This window comes from Macadamia integrifolia, unplaced genomic scaffold (assembly GCF_013358625.1).
Source record: "Macadamia integrifolia cultivar HAES 741 unplaced genomic scaffold, SCU_Mint_v3 scaffold766, whole genome shotgun sequence".
In the NCBI taxonomy this organism is placed as follows: Eukaryota; Viridiplantae; Streptophyta; class Magnoliopsida; order Proteales; family Proteaceae; genus Macadamia; species Macadamia integrifolia.
Window position 1 is genome coordinate 332,645 of NW_024870535.1, and position 26,489 is coordinate 359,133.

The 26,489-nt window shown below is 42.4% G+C and overlaps 1 pseudogene; it reads left to right on the plus strand.

The window, feature by feature from the left end:
* Positions 1 to 11,029: 11,029 nt before the first annotated feature.
* On the plus strand, positions 11,030 to 25,240 carry LOC122069929 (annotated as a pseudogene).
* The last annotated feature ends 1,249 nt before the right edge of the window (positions 25,241 to 26,489 follow it).

Sequence of the window (26,489 nt, forward strand, 5' to 3'; positions counted from 1 at the left end):
CCCATCGATCTTGCTAGCCTATCGAGCCAGCAGCTCTGCTTGAACTAACGGGCCAGCAGTGGCCAGCCAAGTCGCCCATCGGTCTTACTTACCGATCGAGCCAGCAGCCTACCTAGGACAGGCAAGCGCTGGATTGGTGGATTCGATCATTCTTAGGCACCCACCAATCAAAATTAGGATTTTACTGCTCTCTCTCATTCTTCATCCCACCTTGGGGAACCCCCATGGGTCAATTCGACTACATTTTCCACAGATCTAAGGCTCCAAATAATGATTCCAACCTAGATCTAAGGCCGATCTAAACACTTAAGCATGGATCTTACCTCTTTGCTCAAGAACACCTCAAAACTCCAAATCTTCTTTTTAGTTTAAGAGATTAAAAAATGCTTCACAAATCTTGTAAATCTTCCTCTAAATCTTTCATAAACAACATATAGGACCTTTATTAAACCTTAGATTCACATTCTCAAAAGATAATAACAAGATCCAGAGGATTGCTATCCAAATCGAAGGGTTTTACTTAGGGTTTCATAAGGGTTTAAGGAATATGGACTTTACCCACCTCAAATCGTAGATCTCGAGATGAGGATCGTTAATCCGGCATCGAAATTGAAAGATTCAACCTCGGTGACGCACAATAAGCATTTTCTCTCCCATTTCTTCCTTCTTCTTCCCTTCTTTCTCCTTCTCCTCTCTTTCTTCTTTACTTTTCTCACCCACCGTGTAAAACAAAAAATGTGGGGAAAGAAAGATAATAAATGCTATTTATAGTGGGGTCAAAATATCTAATGACCTGAGTGGTATGCACACTAGTTGGTCCGACCCATCCATGACCACCCACCAGTCAGTCAAAACTTAGTCAAAACATCAAGACTTTCAATGGGGCTCGGCCGTGACACGTATTTCATTCTCGATAATCGATCAACACACGTACTTGGTATAAAATATGGCTACTTACCTTTATTGTGCGTACATTGCCTCGTGATATGCATAAGTGCACAGCTTGGGTACACGGACTTCACTAGATACTGACTCCAACTCATTTGGCCAACCTGAGTTCAGAGTCACCATTGCCATCATGTTCTATAAGGTACTCTCCTCACCTCTCTTGGGTTCAGGTCTTGCAAGACCAAATCGAACCAATCGAGAAATTAAACCTAGTTTAGAAAGGAGGGTATCACATTAACCCCCCCCCCTTTTTGAAAATTTCATCCTTGAAATTGTAGTACCTTGTTGTCCGAATAGATGAGGATACTTGGCTTGGATATCATCTTTTTCCCAAGACACTTCTTTAAGCAAATGATTGGCCCATCGAACTTTCACAAAAGCGATGGAGCGATTACGAAGAGTCTTTATTTTTCGGTCTAGGATTTCAACAGGCTGCTCTTCGTAGGTCATATCAGCTTCTAAATATTCAAGTTCCACGAGCAGCACATGTGATGGATCATGGATGCTTCAGTATAGACACGTGAAACACATTACGAACATTGCTGAGGGAAGCAGAATAGCCAACATATAAGCTACGAAGCCAACTCGAGCCAAGATTTCAAATGGACCAATATACCTCGGACTTAGCTTGCCCTTCCTGTGGAAGCTATGCAACCCTTTGGTAGGAGAAATTTTAAGGAACACTTTCTCCCCCTCTCAAAATTCAATGTCCTTCCTGCGGTTGTCGGCATAACTCTTTTGGCATGATTTGGCAGTTTTAATTCTCTCCCGAATGACATCAACCATGTCACATATCAATTGTATCATTTTTTGTCCAAGCATCTGTCTCTCACCTACTTTTCATCTCAATAAAGGGGTGTTCTGCACTTCCTTCCATATAATGCCTCAAATGGAGCTATCCCGATTGTTGCTTGATAGCTATTATTATAAGCAAACTCCATAAGAAGTATGTTTTCTTCTCAACTACCATTCATTTTCATTGCACAAGTCCTGAGCATGTCTTCCAATATTTGTATGGTACGTTTTGATTGCCCATCGATTTGTGGATGAAAAGCAATACTCAAATTCACTTGTGTCCCCAAGGCTTGCTGGAGACTCTTCTAGAATTTAGATGTGAATCTCGGGTCTCTATCTGACACAATGCTTACTGACTCCATGTAAATGGACTATGTTATCCATACAAAGTTAGGCTAACTTATCCATGGAGTATTTGGTCCTGATTGGGATAAAATGAGCAGTCTTAGTAAGCATGTCAACTACCACCCAAATTGCATACATTCCCTTGGTTGTATGTGGTAGCCCTGTGATAAAGTTTATAGTGATCCTGTGCCACTTCCATTCCGATACGGGGAGTGGCTATAGAGTACCATATGGTCGATACCTTTCTGCCTTGACCTTCTGACACATGAGACATTTTTGCTACATACAAGGCAATAATGGTCTTCATTGCTGGCCACCAATAGCTTTGTTTAAGATCTTTATACATCTTTGTACTTCCAGGATGAAGTGAGTATTCAGAACTGTGTGCTTCCTTCACAATCTTATCTTGTATCTCCATGTCATAGGGCACACACAACCTATCCCAAAATAGCAATGCCCCATCATTAGCTATTGTGAAGTCATGGCCTTTCATTGTCTGCCCTTGAATCTTCAGCCTGATCCCTTGCAGCTCAGGACCCAAAGATTGTTTCACTGCCACCTCTTGTCTGATGGATGAATGTACCTGTAAGGCTGTCAGAGATATGGTCAACTGCTTAACATCATCTGGTTGATGTTCAAGCTCCAATGTTGCTCCCTCATATAGAAGAATTCCATCCATCAATATTGGCCTCTTGTATCAATTGTGGACTAACAGCCAAGTATGAAAGTGAAACTGTCTAAGCCTTTCGACTTAAACGTCAGCCACAACCTTAGCTTTACCCGGGTGATACTGAATGTCACAATCATAGTCCTTCATAAGCTCAAGCCATCTTCTCAGCCTCAGCCTCATTATTTAAATCTCGTTGGGTGAAGAAGTACTTAGGGTTTTTGTGATCACTGTATATTTCACACTTCTCCCCATACAAGTAATGACGCTAGATCTTCGAGGCAAAGATGACTGCTTCCAGTTCTAAATCATGACTGGGGTAATTCTTCTCATACTCCTTGAGTTGCTTAGATGCATATATTACCACCTTGCCGTGTTGCATGATAACACAACCCAAACCTAACTTGGATGCATCAGTATTGACTATCATTCCACCTGTACCATTTGGAATGGTCAATACAGGAGTTGACACTAATCGTTTTTTCAACTCTTGAAAACTGTTTTCACACTCTTCCAACCATTCAAACTTTACACCATTCCTGGTCAACTTAATCATCAACGTCGAAATTCGAGAAAATTTTTCAATGAAGCGCCTGTAGTAGCCTGCTAAGCCCAAGAAGCTTCTAATTTTTGCTACATTATTGGGTGCTTCCCACTCTACTACAGTTTTTACTTTGTCGGGGTCCACCTCAATCCCATTCTCAAACACCATGTGTCCTAGGAATCCAACTTGCTTGAGCTAAAATTCACATTTGCTGAATTTGGCATATAACTACTGTTCTCTTAATCCTTGCAACATTATCCTCAAATGTTTTGCATGTTCTTCCAACTTCGAGTAAATCAAGATGTCATCGATGAAAACGATGACCCACTTATCAAGGACATCATAAAGTTCATGATTCATTAAATCCATAAAAGCAGTCGGTGCATTGGGTAGCCCGAAAGATAGCACTAAGAATTCATAATGACATTATCGGGTTCTAAAAGTTGTCTTTGGTATGTCACTGCTCTTAATCTTGAACTGATAGCAACCCGATCTAAGATCAATCTTTGAAAACACCTTAGCACCTTGTAATTGGTCAAATAGGCTATCGATGCATGGCAAGGGATACCGGTTCTTAATGGTTAACTTGTTCAATTTTCTGTAATCGATGCACATACGCAAACTACCATCCTTCTTCTTGACAAATAAGACTGATGCACCCCAAGGTGAGACACTTGGGCATATAAATCCCTTTTTCAACAAATCTTGCAACTGTGTTTGTAGCTCTTTTAATTCGACTAGTGCCATTCTATACGGAACTTTAAACACTGGAGCAGCTCCAAGAATTAAGTCAATGGCAAACTCCAGCTCTCTGTCAGGTGGTAGCTGGGTTAAATCATCTGGGAAGACATCAAGGAATCCCTTGACTACCTATAACTCCTTCAATGGAGTAACTTTTGCATCCACATCCAGTACTGATGCAAGGTAGCCCTGACATCCTTCTTCTAATAACTTCATCACCTGCAATGCAGAGATGATGGTCTTTCTAGGTTGCCTTGACCTTTCAGCTTGCTATACAAGCTCTACTCCTTCATCATCCTTCATCTTAACTTATTTCTCCGCACACATCACATTTGCTCGATGAGCCGACAACCAATCCATACTCAAAATGACATCAAAATTCTATATGTTGAATTTGATAAGTTGGGCATCCAGTTTCTTCCCATTAATCTCAACTGAACACGGCCCACAGACTTCTTTCAACTGTTCTACTGTGCCTGTAGGAGTGCTAACCACTAACTCGTATTCTAAGGTCTTAGATAGCACATCAAGCTTCTTAGCAAATCTCTTAGACACAAATGAATGCGAAGCTCTGGAGTCGAATAAGACATATACAGGTATACCTGATACAGATAGGACACCTAGCATTATATTGCATCTAAGTATAACAGTTTACTCAAATTTTAATCACAAGATCTTTTAATTAAAGTGTACCTGCTACTACTTCTGTACTGGCTTCAGCCTCTTCAACTGTTAGGGCATACATCCTTCCCTGAGTCAATGCAGGTCTATGAACAGGGGGCCGATTAGGCTGTGCCACTACTGGGTCCCAACAATCTTTGTCGAAGTGCCCGTAGGAATGACAATTATAGCATCGGTTCAGTGGTGCCTGGACCGGAGCAGGAGCTCTCTGTACTATTCCTGGTGCAACCGGAGGACGAGGGGGTCTCGGAGCTGTAGGAACCACACTAGTGTTAGGGCAGAAAGATGTAGTGCCCGATCCACTAGCAGGTCAGGAAGGATAACCCGATGGCCTGAAAGGCTGTCGATAGGAAGGACCATAAGAGTATGACCCACGAAAGCTCTTGCTCGGGCTACCTGAATCAGCATATGGGTTTGCCCTCTTCCACAGTCCCGGTGTAAGGGGTGGCTCTCCCCTTTGTTTATCTTCCATTGTCTTGGCCTTTTGCACAATTTGTGCATAATCAGTTCAATTCAGCACCTCCAGCACTGTACCAATAGATGTCTTCAGCCCCTTCAAAAATTTCTGGGCTTTTTCCTCAGCCGACTTCATATGGCGAAGAGCAAAATAAAATAAGCCTTGAAACTGTTGCTGATACTCCAAGAAAGTTTTACTTCCTTGAGTTAGTGTCATAAACTCCGCCTCTTTGCGGTCTCTGAAGCTCTTTGGATAGTAATTTGATAAGAACAATTCCTTGAATTTTTCCTAAGTAGGCTCTGGGTGACTTGCCATCAATATAGGCTTGGAAGCTTTCCACCAAGCATCAGCTTCATTTCTAAGCTGCAACCCTATACATATAAGCTTCTGTGCCTCTGTGCACTCTACAATATCAAATACTTTCTTCAACTCTTGGATCCACCGATTCGACTCCAACGGATCATTACCCACCTTAGTGAAGATGGGTGGCATATACTTCTTAAAAGATTCCACCACCTTTGTCGTAGTGGCGGCTGGTGGATGATAAGGTGGATAATACGGATAGGGTGGAGGCATCATAAATGGCAGAGTGCCACATGGTGGAACCGGAGGGGTACCTCCTGGTTGATCTTGAGGTGTAACCTCAAGTGGTGTTCCTCCAAGTTGTACTCCAACACCTGTCCCCATTGGAGGGTCCTGTGGAGCAACCCCTCTAGGAGGCTGACCCTGTAGAGTATGGTTCAAGTATTATTGTATAGCAGCCACAAAAGTTTGTTGTTGTTGAAGCAACTACTGTTGAAAGGCCCCTTGTGACTGTTGTATAAGGGTCGTCACATCACCAGAAGTGATGACATGTGGGGTCCTGGGATTTCGTTCACGAGTGGGTTACCCTGAACTTCGTTCACGAGTGGGTTACCTTGAACTTCCTCTAGATCATGATCCACTTGTGGTGGTGGATGTAAGGATTACCCCACGGGTCAAGGACCACTGGAAATGGGTGGTCGACTATGGGCACGACCACCGGATCTGGTGCATACCATGGTGTTCCGTACCTAGATTATTCCAAAATGTAAGCATTGATTGAGTGTCCCAACATTTGTATACATATTCACAATCAAATGCATTTTATATCATAGGTTACGTTGATGCACCACACCTCATGACCAAACACGCCCACATTAATATATCAATGCATAGTTGGGTTTCCCAACAATGACTAACTACGTGGTGAAACACCCCTAATGGCACCTAATTAGGGCCCACTAAGCACGAAACACTAAAATTTCCAAACACAGGCCATTTTGGGCCTTGGTACACTGAACGATGGGCAAGATCGATGAGTAAGGTCAGGCAGGGGGTTTTAAAACCCCATTTTCCCACTTTCTCTTCTTTCCAAATTCAACTAGGGCAATTTGAGGGTCCGTTCCAACACTCCAATCCTGCAATTCTACTCAACAACTCGTCATTTCAACTCTGCTTCATCTCCTCAAATCCACAAGTAAGTTCTCCTTCCTTTTTCTCTTTGAGGACGAAGTTTTCGGTGTTCTTTCATGGTAGAATCTTAGAATCTCTTCTTTTGTCCCATTTTATTTGATGGAAAGTTTGTTTTGTGACAATTTGGTTGTTCATTTGTGATTTTCATTGCTCATTGGTCTTGCTTGACTGATTATAGAGAGAAAATCTCAACCTTTGCCCTAATTTCTCTGTTTTAGGGTTTTATACTCATTTTCCCTTCTTTATTTCAAATTGATGATTCAAATGTTATTCCTCACTCTCATTGCACACACCCATTAGTAAAGTAGTCATTTCCATTTGTGTGTGCATAGATTTCCCTTCTTTTGATATGCATAACCCCCCTTCTATAATCAATTCTTGAGAAATTTTGGGGGTTTTCCTCATTTTCCTTCCTTTTCTTATGAATAATGGATTCGGCTATGTCCACCTCCACCAATTAGTAATAAATTTGTCCCAAAATAATTTCTTGCAAAAATATAGAGTTTTCTCCAATTTATAGTTTTGGGGCTCCCATTCATCTTCTCTCATTTATTTAGACTTTTTGCTATGATTTTTGCCTAATACCATCCATTCAACTGTATTTGGGCATTTAGTAGGTCCTTGCATCCATATGCTTCATTTCCCTGTATTCAATAGGCACCCTTGACTCACTTATCCGTACATACATTTCTGTACTTCTCTCAATTTCATCACTTAGCATCATTGCATTTTGGCATTGCTCATTGCACTATGGGGTTTTTATTATCCATGTCATTTCTCAAAGGGATCATCTCACCCCCTCCCTTTTTTTAAAAATACTTCTATCACATTCTTTTCATATCCCCTGTTTATTTACTTACACATCTCTCTTGTATTTTCAGGATGTCTTCTAGAAAGGGCAAGGAGACTGCCTCCTCGTCTAAGAGGAGGAAGACCACTACCTCCTTGTCTAAGAGGAGGAAGACCACTACCTCCTGGGGAAGAAATGCTACCCCTGGTTCTTCTTCATCACGGGCTTGGCCAACAAGGAACCCTCTTGTCGATCCGATAGATTTCGATGAAAGTTTGTTCCACAATACTGAGGTAGCCGTTACCTAGTCCGTCCGGTTATGATGGAGAAGACCATCGTGATCGACGACTTCAATGCCTATCACATGTTGGAGAGTTTCACAGCCTTGGGTTGGCAATTCATGATCTACCCTGACAGCCCATGCCACGAGGACTTTGTCCGATACTTCAATTATAATTTGGAGGTCTCTTTTAAGGATGGGGAGTACTCCCTTACCAGTCTGGTGAAGGGGGTAGACATTGTTCTGACAGTGGATTTATTGGTGGCAATTCTAGGTATCTCAGCTAAGGGTGCCCATTTCTACAATCCCCCACGGATCAAGGTTGTGGGTCCGGGTTTGAGCGTCAAGATGCAAGAGAGCATCTTTGAGACCATATGTGGGCACAAGGAGCATCCCTTATCCGAGACTGCTTAAAATACAGATGCTCGTGTGTTCGCCTATTTGGCTGAGTTTAACCTGCTTCCTAGAGCAGGCCATAGGAACCAGGTAAGCTTTATGACTGCTTACCTTGCCTACTACATTCTGGTGTCTTTGGAAGAGGGTGCTTCTGGACTTTGCCCCCCCTACGTTATGATGAAGATGATGGAATACCACGCCGCTCACCCCAATGACTCCGGCTTCCCCTATGGTAGGTCGCTTACCAAGGTGTTTGAGTATTTCCAAGTGGATTTGACAGGTGAAGAAGTGAAATACCTAGGGGACAAGTTCACTAAAGAGAACTTGAAGAGGATAGGGGCACCACAGGAGACTGAAGAGTATGGGCCAGAAGATATGGAGGCCGAGTATGTGAGCGAGGAGGATGAGGATTATTTCCCTCATCCAGACAAGGAGGAGATTGATGAGGATGAGTTCCTCGAGAAAGAGCCTCTAGAGTCTAGGGCTGCTGATCCACATTTTAGAGCTCCACCACCTTCAGATGGGGCTTTTGATTTTTAGAGGTTGATAGATAGTATTGGTGCCTTGAAGGAAGGGCAAGATCAGATTTCTGAGCAAGTAGAGGAGAGTGTCGCCTAGGAGTTGGTGATACAGCGTAGACCGGGGAGAATGAAGACTGATTTTCAGACCCTAACAGAGGACTTTTATAAAGTTTCCAAGGGCGTTACTGACTTCCGTCGAGTGCAAAGGAGGTAGTCCTAATAAACGACCGATTAGACTTTTTTGATTACCAATTCTATTGCAAATCGCGGCCTAAGCGAGGAAGTTCATTCACCGCACCCAATGACTATCAATGAAGCGGCAAATCCTCCTCTACTTTCCTCCTTCTCTATGTTTGATTATGGTGATTTTGATATCTAGTTGTTGTATATTCTGATACTTTTCTATGGTTGGGAACTTGATGGTATTTATGTAGATGTTTATAACTCTTGGATGGTTTTACTTGTTTGATTTATTCTGTTGTGGTTTGATGGTGACAATGTGTCACCCCAGTTTGTGATTATGTTTATGTATATGATTATTAGGTTCACTTGTGTAAAATTTTTGGGAATTCAATATAGTGCTGTTATGCTATCAAATTTTTCATTAAATGTTGGGCTAATGGTTTATTAAATTGACCAATTAGTCTTTCTGAGTTCTACACTCATGTATGAAATGAAATGCAGATATTTAGACTTTTCATCTTATTATAGGTTTTAATCCTTTAAAGCTTTTATGTTTACCCAACCCCAGGGTCCTATACTCTATGGGATTTAACTTGTATGTTATATGTGGGTAGAGCATCGCGCTCTGATAGCACCGCTGTCACACCCTGTTCCATACAGAATCGGACCGGTAACCGAGTTAACAACTGTTAACCCAAAACCTACTAGGATCATCTGATACAATAACCACAGCACAACATATACATTCTAAACCAAGAAGATTTTGTATTTCAACGGAAGTCTTACATGTATTTACCTGTAAATAACCCAATACTCTTGATACCCAAATTGAATTACATAATACATTTACATGTGGGCCTGTAGGCGTGATATATACACAAGAAATACAATTTAAATATCTAGAGCACAAAAGGGGTAATATTTCAAAATAATCAAAAAGAATCCTATGTAGGTATCAGTGTTGCTATCCCGTAACACAACTCTCACATCGGCACTCGGCCCCGTGCCCAAGATCTTCAGGGACCCACCAATCCTCGACTGAAAATTCTATAGTGGGTCCCGGCTCAAACTCCTCAGCCGGATAACCTACAAGATCATCTAAAAATGGTGTGCATGTGGGATGAGCTCACTAGCCCAGTAAATGAAAAGAAAGACCAACAAGCATTTGCAATATAAATGAACCTATATGCATACAGTTCGTTTTATTATCTTAGTCCACCTAGACAGTAAATTCTAAGTCATAGGTCATGTGCTACTCGCAACCACAGTGCACGTATGCTCTTTTACGAGCCGCCAACCCCATCTCGTAATACCCCCATAGGGTTGCCGGAGAAGGCCAGCCATGGGTACTAGAAAAGTAAATGGGCCTTACCCTGCATTGAAGTAAAATGGGTCTTGCCCTGCATTAAAGTAAAATGGGTCTTGCCCTACATTAATTTAAAAGTAGTACGATTGGCTCTCTTGTTATATCACCAAAGATGCCGGCAGTCCTAATAATCAGTCGGGCATACATCTAACTGCCACCGTTGGTACACAACCTCGAGTTTCTCCCCAATGATATACTCAACACCTAAACCCCTACTGGGAAGGTTCATAGCACAAGGATATGTCATTTTCAACCGCATGCTCCTATGTGAGATAGTACGATTGCATAGTACCACCATGTCCCATACCACGGGCCACCAATGCATTCATGTCCAAGCCGACTATGGCCTCTAGTCTAGCAAAGTATCATATTCCATTATTTAAAGTCATCCATCTCATATCACAAGCAATAATAGGCAATTAGTAATTAAAGATATCAGCATATCAAATAATAAATGAATTTCGTAATGCACACATCAATGCATGCAACGGCACTTGTGGATGACTAGTCTACACAATAATAATATAATGACATTGGCTAGTCTATAACCAGAATGAAATGATGCAATGTCATGTTCCCACTTACCTAGTTGTGTACGAAGATCACCCTTAGTGGGAGGAAGATCCAGCGTGCAATGACGCGAGTTTCTAGTACAACCTATCATAAAAAGAGTTGGGTTTAGTATACCTCCACTAAGGGTATACTAAACCCAATGAGGTATGATGATCTCAATGAGGTATGATGATCCCAATGTGTTTGGAATCACTAGAGTAGGTTACTAGACAAATTTGGGCCCAACTGGGACTCGAGAAGTCGGATTGATGGGTCAACTGGTGGGCAAGGCAACCACCAGTCCTTACTCGCTGCTCGACCCAGGGACTCTGCCTGGAGCAGCAGGCCAGGTCACCCATCGATCTTGCTCGACTGTCGAGCCAGCAACTCTACTTGGACCGACAGGCTAGGAGCAGTAGGCCACATCACCCACCAGTCTTGCTCACCGATCAAGCTAGCAGCCTACCTAGGACAGGTAGGCGCTGGATTGGTGGGTTCAATCATTCCCAGGCACCCACCAATCAGAACCAGGATTTTATTGTTTTCTCTCATTCTTCATCCCACCTTAGGAAAACCCCCACGGGTCGATTTGATTGCATTTTTCACATATCTAAGCTCCAAATCATGATTCCAACCTAGATCTAAGGTCGATCTAAAGTCTTGAGTGTGGATCTTACCTCTTTTCTCAAGAACACCTCAAAACCCCAAATCTTCTCTTCAGCTTAAGAGATCGACAAATGCTTCACAAATCTTGCAAATCTTCCTCTAAATCCTTCATAAACAACATATTGGACCTTTATTAAACTTTATATTCACATTCTCAAGAGATAATAACAAGATCTAAAGGATTGCTACCCAAATCGAAGGGTTTTACTTAAGGTTTCATAAGGGTTTAAAGAATATGAACTTTACTCACCTCAAATCATAGATCTTAAGATGAGGATCATTAATCCAGTGTCGAAATCGAAAGATTCAACCTCGGCGACGCACAACAAGCATTTTCTCCCCCATTTCTTCCTTCTTCTTCCATTCTCTCTCCTTCTCTTCTCTCTCTTCTTTACTTTTCTCACCCACCGTGTAAAATGATAATGTAGAGAAAAAAAGGTAATAAATATTATTTATAGTGAGGTCAAAATATCAAATAACCAGAGTGGTAGGTCACACTGGTGGGTCTGACCCATCCATGACCACCCACAAGTCGGCCAAAACTTAGCCAAAACATTGGGACTTTTAATGTGGCTCGGCCCCGACACATATTTCACTCTCGGTAATCGATCAACACGTGTACTTGGTATAAAATATGGCTACATAGCTTTATTGTACGTACATGGCCTCATGATACGCACAATTACACGGCTTGGGTACATGGACTTCACTAGGCATTGACTCCAACTCATTTGGCCAACCTATGTTCAAAGTCACCATTGCCATAATGTTCCATACGGTACTCACCTCGACTCGCTCGGGCTCAGGTCCTGTAAGACCAAATCGAACCAACCGGGAAATTAGACCTGGTTTAAAAAGTGGGGTATCACATCATCGGTTGTGATAGCCTCCACCTTCCAAATAAGGTTCACTTTTATGAGAACTATCTTTTTTTTGGTAAGATTATTGCATTAAAGGCTGAAGGAGATCAGAATATAGAGAGTTATCAAGCCAATTTGGGCAAGAAAGAAAACATAAATCAACAATGATTTTCAGCCCAAAATTGGCCATAGAATGAGTTACTGAATTGGATGAATGGCAAATATGTCTAAAATAAACAAAAGAAAAGGACGAATCTAAGTGTAATATATCCTTAGTAATAGGAATGACTCTGTTGGGCTCCTCTCCTTGATCCCTTTAATCACCTTTAAGCAATCTGATTCGATAACAAGACGATCGATTCCTATTTTAATAGCAAGAAGCATACCATTTTTAATTGCTCTTGCCTCAAGCTACGAGATGTTGGTTGAATTATCAGAATAGATAGAACCTGCAATAAAGTTACCAGCATCATCTCTAATGACAGCAGCGATAGAACTTTGATTCCTTATTGCACTAAAAGCAGCATCAGTGTTAAGCTTGAAAGTACCTTGATGTGGTTTTTCCCATTTAGTTGGACTTGTTGAGCATTGTTTGGATGATCTGCAATTCTGAAATGAAGAAGTTGCTAAGGCATTTTCAAATTCTTGGAGATGAGAAAGGGCACACTCAACCACTTGTTGAGGGGATTCTTTGTTGCCTTTAAAGATGAAGGAGTTCCTTGATTTCCATAACTCCCAGCTGATAAAGGCCACAACATAATCAATTTTGTCAAAATCATTCCCTTGTTTGGACTTAAAAAAACCATTGCTCAAGCCAATTAATGAAACTTTCATGGATCATGACATTAGAATGAAGTAAGTGGGGAAGCAACCCATGCAGCTCTTGCAAATGGACATTGAATAATAATATGCATTGTGGTCTCTTCTTCTTGTTGAAATCTTGGACAATCAGCCTCCATATTCGGTAGACACTTCTTGAGGTTGCTTTTACTTGCAATGGCATTATGGCAACATCTCCAAAGAAAGTTGCGAAGCTTTGGAGGGGCATTAATTTTTCACAATCTTTTCCAAAACTCCTTTGGGTTTCTGTTATCATTAGTAGATGAACCTTGTAGCGACCTGTCATCATGAGATTTAATGAGATGATAAGTTGATTTAATAGTGGAGAAGCCATGCTTATTAAGGGCTCAAATCAACTTATCCTCTCTGGCTTGCATTGGAAGAGGAATTTGCAAAATCTGATGGGCTTCATGAGGAAGAAAAATTTGATTGATAATATAAGAATTTCATATATGGATTTGACCGTCAATAAGGTCAGCAACCTTTTGTAAAGAGCAAAAATGAGGCTTGGGACTTTGAATTATCCCATTGGGAAGTCCAGAACTCCATCTATCTCCCCAAATATTGACACTTAGACCATTGCCAATTGACCAAGAAACTCCACATATTATGTCTCTCCATGCCCAAGATGGATAATTACTAATAGATGCTTGAAAAAAATTTGTGTTAGAAAAGTAAAGACTCTTCATAACTTGGGTCCCAAGGGAGTTTTCATTGGTAATCAACCTCCATCCCAACTTGGCCAAATATGCCATGTTTTGAGCTACCAAGTCTTTGAAGCCAAGCCCACCATCATCCTTGCTTCTAGTAAGCTTCTACCAACTAATCCAATGTGTCTTCTTAACTCCATTCTTGCCCCACCAAAATTTTGAGGTTGCACTTGAAATTAGGTTAAGAATAGATTTTGAAAGCTTGAAGGCTTTTATGGCATAACTGGGAATGGTTGTAATTACTGATTTAATTAAAATTTCTTTACCTGCAGGTGATAGAAGTTTTTTGTAACACCCTACTTCTTAAACCTGGTCTAATTACACGGTTGACCCAGTTTAACCATGCAGGACCAGAACCAGAGAGGGTTAAGGCGGGTTCCTTATGGACCATGATGGCAAGGGTGACTTTGAACACAGGTTGGCCAGACAAGTTCGAGTCAGTGCTAAAGGAGACGGGTGTACCCAAGCCGTGCACATGCACGTATCATAAGGCCATGTACGGGTAATGCTGGTAGGTAGCCGTATCCTAAAGTGCATACATAGAATATACCTTGTGCCGAGAGTGAGATACACACTGAGAGTCAAATTCCGTCAAAATCCCACTTGTTGGCAAATTTTTGGCTCTCAGGTGGGCAGTCACAGGCGGGCTCATCCGCCCACTTGAGTGACCCACCCATGTGGTTACTAGTTGTTTTAAAAGTATAAATAGCATTACTGTGCTTTTCATTTTCTCATTTATTACATTAAGGAGTTTGGTGAGAAGAGTATAGAGGAGAGAGAAAAGAAGGGAGAAAAGAGAACGGAGAAGAAGAAAGGGGAAGGAAGAGAAAGAAGAAATGGATTTAAGCAGCGCTAAGGTTTAATCTTCCCATTCCGACACCAGAAGAGTGATCTCCAACACGAGATCTATGATTGGAGGTGAGCAAAGGCTATGTTTCTTAAACTTTCACCAAACCCAAGTAAAACCCTTGATTTAGGTAGAGTTCCTTGAGGTCTTGTAAATTCCCCTTCAGATGATAAATCTAAGGTTTAATAGATGGTCTATATGTTGATTTTGAAGGATTTGAAGAAGTGTTTACAAGATTGTGAAGCATTGGTGATTTCTTGAGCTAAGAAGTGATTTTGGGGTTTTAAAAGGGTTCATGAGCAAAGAAGGTAAGATGGTTTTTCAATCCTTAAATCTAACTTAGATCTAGGTTAGAATCATCTTATAAGACCTTGAATGTCTACAAAATGTGATTGGAAAAGCCCCATTTGATTTCCTAAAAGTTGGGAAAAGTTTCAAGGAAGAAGGCAAGTTTCCACCCTCTCAGGTGGGTCGAGACCGGTGGGTCGAACAGCTCGCCTGAGGGCACCCGCCTGAGAGGGCAGGCCCTCGGTCCCCACCGATGGGCCGACGGCCTGCCTGAGATGACCGACGGGCCGACCTGCCAGCCTAAGATGATCGGCCCTTGGTCCCCATTGGTGGGCCGACCGACGGACCGACCCGCCCACCTGAAAAGACCGGTGGGTCATGACAGGTGGGCTGTCCGACCCACCCAAGAGCCCCCAACGTGATTTTTGTGTCCAAATAGACCCAAAACGGACGTGCAACCTTATTTTATGATTCTAAACATGATTTAACCATCGAATCTTGTTAGTTTTGACCCCAAAGTGGTGAAATGCTAACCCCCTTCACTTATGACAGGTTCACAAAAATTTTCATTTCTCACACCGGATCTCATCCGTACCGGGTGTGAGTCTTTGTACACAACAAGTAAGTGGGGAGAGGACGTTTGGCTTTATTTTAAGGCTTGTTATGCATCATTCAATTATATCTAGATTAGCCATGTCATCATACAAATTATGTGTAGCTTAGTCATCCTCATATGATTATGACATGCATGTGGTGTTTTACATTCTCAATGCTAAATGATCGATGTGCTTATGTGATGAATGATGGGATCACTGTGCATGATGCATTATTAGACTAGATGCCGTAGTTGGCTTGGAAAACGAGTGCATTGGTGGCCCGTGGAATGGGATGCGGTGGCACTATGCAATTGTACTATGTCAATATAGGAGCATGCGGTTTAGGATTACCATCTTCCCATGCTACGACCCTTCCCAACAGGGGTTGAGGTGTTGGGTTATCACTTAGGGGGAAGCAGTGGTCGCAGGTGTCGGGTCACTGTGGCGGTTAGACATACGCCCGACTGGTCATTAGGACAGTTGGCAACCTCAATGGTATATTCAAGAGGGTCAATCGTACTGCTTTTAAATTACTGGGGTCAGCACATTTACTTTCTGTCATTTACTTTTATGTTGAGAACCGGTAGTCGGCATGCTTTACTTTTTCGAGTACTCATTGTGGGCCTTCTCCGACAACCCTATGAGCGTATCGCGGGATGGAGTTCTCGACTCGTACCCGGGGCATATGCGGACTGTGGTTGTAGTAGCACCAAACCAAAGACTTAGTAATTTTGTTTAGGTGGATGAGATTTAATATGAATTGCATAGCATATAGTGTATATGGATGTGATTGTTGTGTGGATTGTTATGTAGATTGTTATGTGGTCCTTCTTTTCACTTACTGAGCTAGTGACCTCATCCCACGTGCGCACCTCTTTTAGATGATCTTGCAGGTCACCAGTCTGAAGATCAAGGATCGGGCCCCACAGTTGAGTTTCCCAATGAGGATTGGTGGGTCCCCGAGGGGTATGAGCACGACATAGATTGCACATGCGAGGGTTATGCTATGGGATCGCAGTATTGACGCCGTATAGACTTTTACTTTTTGATTCTTCTGATGCCTTTTTTTATATACTTGATACGTGAATTATTATTCTTTTTGTGTAAATTTTATGCCTACGGGCCCACATGTATTTATCTATATACTACAATTTGGGTATCAAGTATATTGGGGGTATTTACAGGTAAAATAAGTCTTCCGCTGAACTTTTGAACATTTATCTTAGATGTGTGTATATTGTGGTTGGGTACTGTATCAGATGATCCTAGTAGGTTTGGGTTAACCGGAGTTAACCCGGTCACCAGCCCGGTTCTATATGAATGGGGTGTGACAACAGTGGTATCAGAGTGTGATGCTTTATCCACTCACAGCATACCATTTAGACCCCACAAAATCTATAATAGGAAATGGGATTGGGTAAATGTAAAGACTTTAAGGAGTTAAAAGTAAAAAAAAAAAAAATGGTTGCATTTAATTTTTGCATTTCATGGCATGCATTAAAGAAAGTTTGCTTGGAATAAATAAAACATTAGTTATTTGATTTCATAACCCATCGAGTACGGATTTAACGAAATTTTGGCAGCATAACGACACTAAAACAAGATTTCCCAAATTTTTCATACATAAGCACCTGATAGACAACATATATATACAAATAAGCATAATCGATAAAGGTCAACTAACGTTGTTACAACTAAATTACAATAAGTTATCAAGTATACAAAGCTAACCACAAGTCACCAACAACATCATAACACCATACTAGCAAGTCCAATTACAGAGAAAAGTACAAAAAAATATAAATAATAATGTAAACAACATAAAGATAAATAAAAAACTGATTTAGACGGGCGAGCTAAGTCCTCAGAGACCCTCGTCATCGTCTAACTCTACTACTCCATCCCTCCTAGGCCTCGATCTAACGTTGAGCCGACGGTCGTAGTAATCAAACCTTGAGTTCACTAGTTGTACATCCCTCCGGAGTCGGGAAAAATCTGCTGAAATAGCGTTGGCCGTTGTGTCCAAATCCTTGCCCAATCTTAGGATGGAACTCTCTAATGTAGCCTGCCTTTCTAAGATATTTTCCTCTCTAGTAGCACTCTCATATAGTCTTCTCAGAAGATGATCTTGCCCATCTTTCAAGGCCCTCATAGTAGTCATCATACTCTCAAAGTCAAATACACCACTCTCAGGTGGCAGGGCTCTATACTGTGGGCCTGCAGCCCTCGCAAAGTCAGGATCAGTATCTCTCGAATCAAAAGGCTCCTCCTCGAATTGAGGAACATAATCCTCATCCTCCATGGGGACATCCTCCCTGTGGGCATTCCCCCTGTCCCTGCCTCTTTGAGCTCCTGCTCTCTGAGGTACATCCATAAGAGCTTGGAGACCCATCATTCGTAGGTTTCCCCTGTCAAATTTGTCTGCTGGATTCTTTCCCTCCTCACCACTCAAATCCACCCCAAAGAACTCAAAGATCCTGGTGAGGGTCCTACCATATGAGAAACCTCCGTCCTCAGGGTGTGTGGTATGATGCTCCATAGTCTTAAGTATAACGTAGGGCAAACATAAGTGCTCGGCACCTCCCTCCAAGGCCTTATAGATGCAGAAGGCTATATAGGCCGTCATTAAGCCTACTTGGTTATGGTGACCTCCTCTAGGGAGTAAATTAAACTGAACCAAGTGAGCAAATACAGGAGCCTCAAGAACTTGAGGATGGGCCGGCGGACGTACCTTGCTGTCACAAATGGTCTCGTAAATGTGGTCCTGCGTCTCTGAACTTGAGGATGGGCCCACGGGCTTACTCCTTGGAGGATTGTAGAATTGATGCCCAACTGATGAAATATCTAAAATACTAGCAAGGGTGTCCACAGTCAAGTGAATGTTCACCCCCTTCACCATGCTGGTGATTGAGTACTCCCCATACTGGTAAAAGACCTCTAAATCACAGTAGAATCTTTGAACCAGTTGTTCATAGCATGGACGATTGATGTTAAGGATGGATTGCCAACCCAGTGCAGTAAATCTCTCTTGAAGTTGAATCTTGTTGAAATCACTAATTACCACGGTCTTCTCCATCATCACAGACCTCTTTAGAAAGGTTTGCCAATTAGTTTTCGCCCTCAAACTCCGGAAGAGTCCCTCGTCAAAGTCTAAAGGATCGATGGGGGCATGTCCTCGTTGCCTTGTGCGAAGGGCTGGGGAATTAGTCCTTACACTTTTTCGTTTAGAAGTAGTGACCCTACATCAATTGGAAGAGGAGGTGGGTTCCTTGCCCTTGCGAGAAGACATCCTAGCAAGAAAAGATAATGAATGATGATAAGTAAGGATGTTGCATAACAAATGAAGCAAATAGGTGGGTGAGCAAGCATATGTAAATGCACCTAAATACATAATGTGGATTATTATAAAAAGAGGAGTGGTTAAACCATGGAAAAATGAATAAGGGGAAGCCCCCAAAGCATGATATCCACCAGCATATTGCAAAATATAAAAGTAATGAAGGCGTATGAAGCATGGCAAGTGAGAAGTGATGGAAAGCCTCATAAGAATTTCCTCAAGTGGGGTAATTGGTGTCAAATGATGGAAAACCCCCAAATTTCAATGTGCAAGTTCAATCTAAGAAAATGAAAAATCCCATAATAGCATAGAACTTGAAGCTTACATGTCTATGAATGAATTGCCTATCATTATACCATCAAGATTATGAAAAGAAATTTTCTATTATGACATTGAGGTGCAAGGAATGAAAGAGATTAAGTTGTCCACAAGTATGGAATGATGTGAAGAGAACCATAGAGACCCAGAAAATTTTTTTCAAGAAACGCAACACAAAGAGATGGATTTTCATGGAAAAGAGATGGATTTTCATGGGAAAGAGATGGGATTGCAAGCATATACAAGTTTTCCATGATCTCTCCAACATTGTAAATGCAAATCAAGGATAAGAAATTTCATTTGAGTTGTTAGTTGGGGAGAAAAGGGTATTGATAGAAGAAAACCCCAAATTGGAGGAATTAGGGCATGGTTTGGGGATTTTCTCTCATAGATTGGGTAGTAAAGCCCAAAACTATAAATGAATCACAAAGAAAGTATCATATTCTCATGGAATGATTGTTCTATGGAAGGAAACATGAAAAAGATCAAGTTTTGGGAGTATAAATGGATTCAATCTCCAAAATACATGTTCTAAGAAGGGACATGGAGAAGGGACTTACTTGAGAGTGAGAGGAGCTTGGATCTTCTAAAATCCGTGAAATCATTGAGTGAAAACACTAGTGGACGCGCCAAGAACCCTCCAGAAATCACCTTGAGTGAGTAAAGGGGAAGAAATGGGAGAAAGAGGAGAAAAACAGGGGCTTAAAAAGCCCCTGTGCGTATTCTCCTCGGGTTGGACCGGTGGGCCCGATCCGAGCTGCCCGCCGATGGGCAGCCCGCAGGTGGCAGCCCATCGGTTGGGAGAAAAAAACACAAAAAAAGGAGGTATTATATATGTATAGGATATTGATGAAAAAAAAATCGAGTGGGACCATCGTCCTACTTGTCGAAGCACTAGCACCATATTTTCGGGATTTAGCTGTGGCTAGTTGTAAGACATCATACACTATAATACCCCATGTGTTGGCATATGATTTATGTGCCGATGTAAACTCTAAGGTACTTAACCAATGTTGTGTATGGTATGTTCCAGGTGCAAGGACACGATGGTACGTACTAGATCCGGTAACAATGCACGATGTACCTCACGTGGTCCTCGTCCGGTCAGTCGACCACCAAATCCTAGAAGGTCCCGCTCGGTGGGGCAAACCCCACTCCCACAACCTCAAGAAACCTTTGATCAGGGTGTGGCACAAAGGGACCCACCTATGACTACACTTCCGGATCCTCCACCGGTCATCACTCTGGGTGATGTTACAACCATAATCCAGCAGTCACAACAAGCCTTCCAACAACAAATGCTCCAGCAACAGCAAGCATTTATGGTTGTTATACAGTAACAGTTAGACCTTCCTCAACCCGGTCAACATCCCCGGATAATTACACCACAAGACCCACCTGTAAGATCTGATATGGGGCTACAAGCTAGAGGTACACCTCCAATTCCGCCACTCAGCATTCCTCCGTATATGGTGCCCCCTCCATACCCTTACTATACGGCATATGCACCCAATTACCCACCGATGAATAATACGTCAAGGGTAGTGGAATCTTTCAAGAGGAATTTTCCACCTGTGTTCTCTAAGGTGGGAAGTGATCCTCTAGAGCCGAACCAGTGGATCTAAGAACTGAAAAAGATATTTGAGGTAATTGAGTGCACTGAGGCATAGAAGCTTATTTGTGCGGGGCTGCAACTCAAGAATAAAGCCAACTCTTGGCGGCAAGCCTCTAAGCCTATATTGTTGGCTGCACATCCAGAACCCACATGGGAGCAGTTCAAGGAGTTATTTTTGGCCAACCATTACCCTCGTAGCTTCAGAGACCGTAAAGAGACGGAATTCATGGCCTTAACTCAAGGGAATAAGACTATCCTTGAGTATCAGCAGCAGTTTGAAAGCTTGTTCCATTTTGCCCCTAGTCATATGAGGTCAACTGATGAAAAGGCTACAAGATTTCTGAAGGGATTAAAGGCATCTATTGGGTCAGTGCTTGAGGTCTTAGATTTGACAGATTATGGCCAGATTGTGCAAAAGGCTAAAACCATGGAAGATAAGCAGAAGGGAGAACAGTCCCTCACACCTGGATTGTGGAAGAGGACTAATCCATTTCTGGACATGGGCAACTCATCCAAGGTATACCGTGGGTCGTATAGTTCTGGGCCTACATACAGACAGCCCTATAGGCCATCTGGCTACCTCCCTCGACCAGGTGGTGGTCCGGGCTCTACATCTTTTCGCCCAAACACTAGTACGGTGCCTACAGTCACAAGGCCACCTCGTCCCCCGTCTATGTCAGGTCAGGTACAAAGGGGCCCTACCCCAGTCTCGGCGTCACAGATCCGTTGCTTTAATTGCCACTCCTGTGGGCATTATGCTAAAGACTGTCGGGTCAGACCAACCTTACCATCCAGTCAGCCCTCAATATACCGACCCCCCTTAACTCGGGGGAATCAACCGCAAAGAAGAATGTATGCCTTATAAGCTGAGGAAGCTGAGGCCAGCATGGAAGTGGTAGCAGGTACATTTTAATTTAAGATTTTCCTTATGTTAAATATCAATGACCTACTGTACTTATATGCATTGTTGCACTAGGTGTTCTACCTATATCAAGTATACCAGCCTATGTCTTGTTTGATTCAGGAGCTACACACTCATTCATATCTAAGAGATTTGCTGAGAAACTTGGTATGTCACCCAGGACACTAGATCATGGGATGATTGTTAGTATGCCTACTGGTAAAGTTACACAGTTGAAGGAGGTGTATGGGTCGTGCCCAGTGAAAATCAGTGGGAAGAAATTGGATGCACAACTCATTAAATTCAATATGTAAAATTTTGACGTTATACTGGGCATGGATTGGTTGTTAGCCCATCGAGCTAATATGGTGTGTGGTGAAAAATTAATTAGGGTGACAGATGATGAAGGAAAAGAATTGGTATACCAAGCAGATAAAATGAAATGGGCTAGAAGAGTCCTCATCTCCGCTCTTTAAGCGGTAAAGTTGTTGGAAAGTGGATGTCAGGGTTACTTAGCATCGGTACTTGATGTTGATGCAAAGGTTACACCTCTAAAAGAGGTAAAGGTGGTTAAAGAATTTTCTGACGTCTTTCCAGATGATCTGATGCATCTACCGCCTGATAGAGAGTTAGAATTTGCCATAGACTTGATTCCTAGAGCAGCTCCAGTGTCTAAAGCTCCATACAGGATGGCACCAGCCGAGTTGAAGGAGTTACAGATGCAGTTGCAAGAATTATTGGAGAAGGGGTTTACTCGCCCAAGTGTTTCACCTTGGGGTGCCCCAGTATTGTTTGTTAAAAAGAAGGATGGCAGCTTGCGTATGTGCATCGATTACCAGGAATTAAATAAGCTAACCATTAAGAACTGGCATCCATTACCACACATTGATGATTTGTTTGACCAATTATAAGGTGCAAAGGTATTTTCAAAGATAGACCTTAGATCAGGCTATTATCAGCTCAAGATAAAGAGCGGCGACATACCCAAGACAGCGTTCAGGACCCGGTATGATCACTTTGAGTTCCTAGTGTTATCTTTTGGGTTAACCAATACGCCAGCAGCATTCATGGATTTAATGAATCGAGTATTTCACGATGTCCTTGACAAATGGGTAATTATTTTTATTGATGACATCTTGATCTACTCTAAGACAGAAGAGGAGCACACTCAACACCTGAGGATGGTGTTACAGAGGCTGAGAGAACAACAATTGTTTGCCAAATACAGTAAATGTGAATTTTGGCTTGAGCAAGTTGGATTCCTGGGACACGTAGTGTCTGGGGCCGGAATCGAGGTGGATCCTGATAAGGTGAAAGCAGTAGTAGAGTGAGAAAGCCCTAAGAACGTTACTGAAATTAGAAGTTTCTTGGGTTTGGCTGGGTATTACCGGCGGTTCATTGAGAATTTTGTTCGGATCTCAGCACCAATGACTAAGTTAACCAAAAAGGGTGTGAAATTTGAATGGGTAGAGGAATGTTAGAAGAGTTTTCAGGAATTGAAGAAAAAGTTAGTGTCGGCCCCTGTGTTGACCATCCCTGAAGACACAGGTGGAATGACAGTCTACACTGATGCTTCTAAGGTTGGGTTGGGTTATGTTCTCATGCAACGCGGTAAGGTGATAGCGCACGCATCCCGACAACTAAAGGAATATGAGAAGAACTACCCCACTCATGACTTGGAACTAGTCGCAGTCATTTTTGCCCTAAAGATTTGGCGACATTATTTGTATGGGGAGAAGTGTGAGATATACAGTGATCACCAGAGCCTTAAGTACTTTTTCACCTAAAGAGATTTGAACATGAGGCAGAGGAGATGGCTTGAGCTCATGAAGGACTATGACTGTGACATTCAGTATCATCCTGGCAAGGCTAATGTAGTGGCAGATGCATTGAGTCGAAAGGCACAGACTGTGTCACTCTTATACTTAGCAATCAGCCACCACTCGTACAAGAGGCGATGCGAATGGATGAAACCCTCTTATATGAAGGAGCAACCTTAGAGCTTGAACATCAACTAGAAAACCTTGAATGGTTGACTGTATCCCTGGCAGCTCTACAGGTGCATCCATCTATTAGGCAAGAGGTGATAATGAAACAACCTTTGGATCCTGAATTGCAGCGGATCAGAGTTAAGATTCAAGAGCAAACAATGAACGACCCTGATTTTGTTTTAGCCAGCGATAGGGCATTATTGTTTCGAGATAGGTTGTGTATGCCCGATGATTTGGAGATACAAGACAAGATAGTGTGGGAAGCACATAGCTCCGAGTACTCACTCCACCCAAGAAGTACAAAGATATATAAAGACCTGAAATAAAATTACTGGTGGCCAAGCATGAGAATCACAATAGCCCTATATGTGGCGACTTTTCTTACATGCCAAAAAGTAAAAGCTGAGAGGCATCGACCTTATGGTACTCTTCAGCCGCTCCCAGTACCAGACTAGAAGTGGGATAGGATTACAATGGACTTTGTCACCGGACTACCATGCACACCTAAGGGGATGGATGCGATATGGGTGATAGTTGATCGGCTTACTAAGACTGCTCATTTCATTCCCATCAAGACCAAGTTCTCTATGGCCAAGTTAGCACAACTTTATATGGATAACATAGTACGCTTGCATGGAGTGCCAGTGAGCGTTGTGTCAGATAGGGACCCAAGGTTCACTTCCAGATTTTGGAAAAGCTTTCAGCATGCTTTGGGATCACAATTGAATTTGAGTACTGCTTTCCACCCACAGACTGATGGTCAGTCAGAGCAAACCATACAGATATTAGAAGACATGCTCAGGGCATGTGCAATGGAAATATGTGGTAGTTGGGAAGAATATATACCCCTTATGGAGTTTGCCTATAATAACAGTTACCAAGCTACAATTGGGATGGCTCCATATGAGGCATTATATGGTAGGAAGTGTAGAACTCCTCTGTATTGGAATGACGTAGGCAAACGCTGAATGTTAGGACCCGAAATGATACAGATGACTTGTGACAAGGTCGATGTTATTCGAGAATGGATTAAGGCAACTCAGTCACGTCAAAAGACCTATGCAGACAACTGCAGGAAAGACATTGAGTTTCAAGTAGGAGAAAAGGTGTTTCTCAAGATTTCTCCTACAAAAGGGTTGCAAAGATTCCATAGAAAGGGTAAGTTGAGCTCGAGATACATTGGCCCATTTGAGATTTTAACTCGGGTTGGCTCAGTAGCCTACATGCTTGCTCTGCCACCTTCACTCGGGAATGTTCACAATGTATTCCATGTATCCATGCTGAAGCGATATGTTCATGATGCATCGCATGTATTACCCATGGAACCGAAATATCTAGAAGCTGATATGACCTATACAGAGCAGCCAGCTGAAATCTTGGACCGAAAAGTGAAAACCCTTCGCAACCGCTCCATTTCCTTCGTAAAGGTGTGATGGGATAATCATTCACTTGAAGAAGCATCTTGGGAGAAAGAGGATGAAATCCAAGCCAAGTATCCTCATCTTTTCTAACAACCAGGTATGCCAATTTCGAGGAATAAATTTTCAAAAGGCGGGGGTAAATGTGATACCCTACTTTTTAAACTTGATCTAATTACACGGTTGACCCAGTTTAACCATGCAGGACCAGAACTAGAGAGGGTTAAGGCGGGTTCCTTATGGACCATGATGGCAAGGGTGACTTTGAACACAGGTTGGCCAGACAAGTTCGAGTCAGTGCCAGAGGAGACAGGTGTACCCAAACCATGCACATACATGTATCATAAGGCCATGTACGGGTAATGCTGGTAGGTAGTCGTATACTAAAGTGCATACGTAGAATATACCTTGTGCCGAGAGTGAGATACACACCGAGAGTCGAATTCCATCAAAATCCCACTTGTTGGAAAATTTTTGGCTCTCAGGTGGGCGGTCACAGACGGGCGCATCCACCCACCTGAGTGATCCACCCATGTGGTTACTAGTTGTTTTAAAAAGTATAAATAGCATTATTGTGTTTTTCATTTTCTCATTTATTACATTAAGGAGTTTGGTGAGAAGAGTAAAGAGGAGAGAGAAAAGAAGGGAGAAAAGAGAACGGAGAAGAAGAAAGGGGAAGGAAGAGGAAGAAGAAATGGATTTAAGCGGCGCCAAGGTTTGATCTTCCCATTCCGACACCGGAAGAGTGATCACCAACACGAGATCTATGATTGGAGGTGAGCAAAGGCTATGTTTCTTAAACTTTCACTAAACCCAAGTAAAACCCTTGATTTGGGTAGAGTTCCTTGAGGTCTTGTAAATCCCCCTTGAGATGATGAATCTAAGGTTTAATAGATGGTCTATGTGTTGATTTTAAAGGATTTGAAAAAGTGTTTACAAGATTGTGAAGCATTGGTGATTTCTTAAGCTAAGAAGTGATTTTGGGGTTTTGAAAGGGTTCATGAGCAAAGAAGGTAAGATGGTTTTTCAATCGTTAAATCTAACTTAGATCTAGGTTAGAATCATCTTATAAGACCTTGAATGTGTGAAAAATGTGATTGAAAAAGCCCCATTTGATTTTCTAAAAGTTGGGAAAAGTTTCAAGGAAGAAGGCAAGTTTTCGCCATCTTAGGTGGGCCAGGATCGGTGGGCCGAACAGCCCGCCTGAGGGCACCCGCCTGAGAGGCAGGCCCTCGGTCCCCACCGGTGGGCCGACTGACGGGCCAACAGCCTGCCTGAGATGATCGGCGGGCTGACCTGCCCGCCTGAGATTACCGGCCCTCGGTCCCCACAAGCGGGCTGA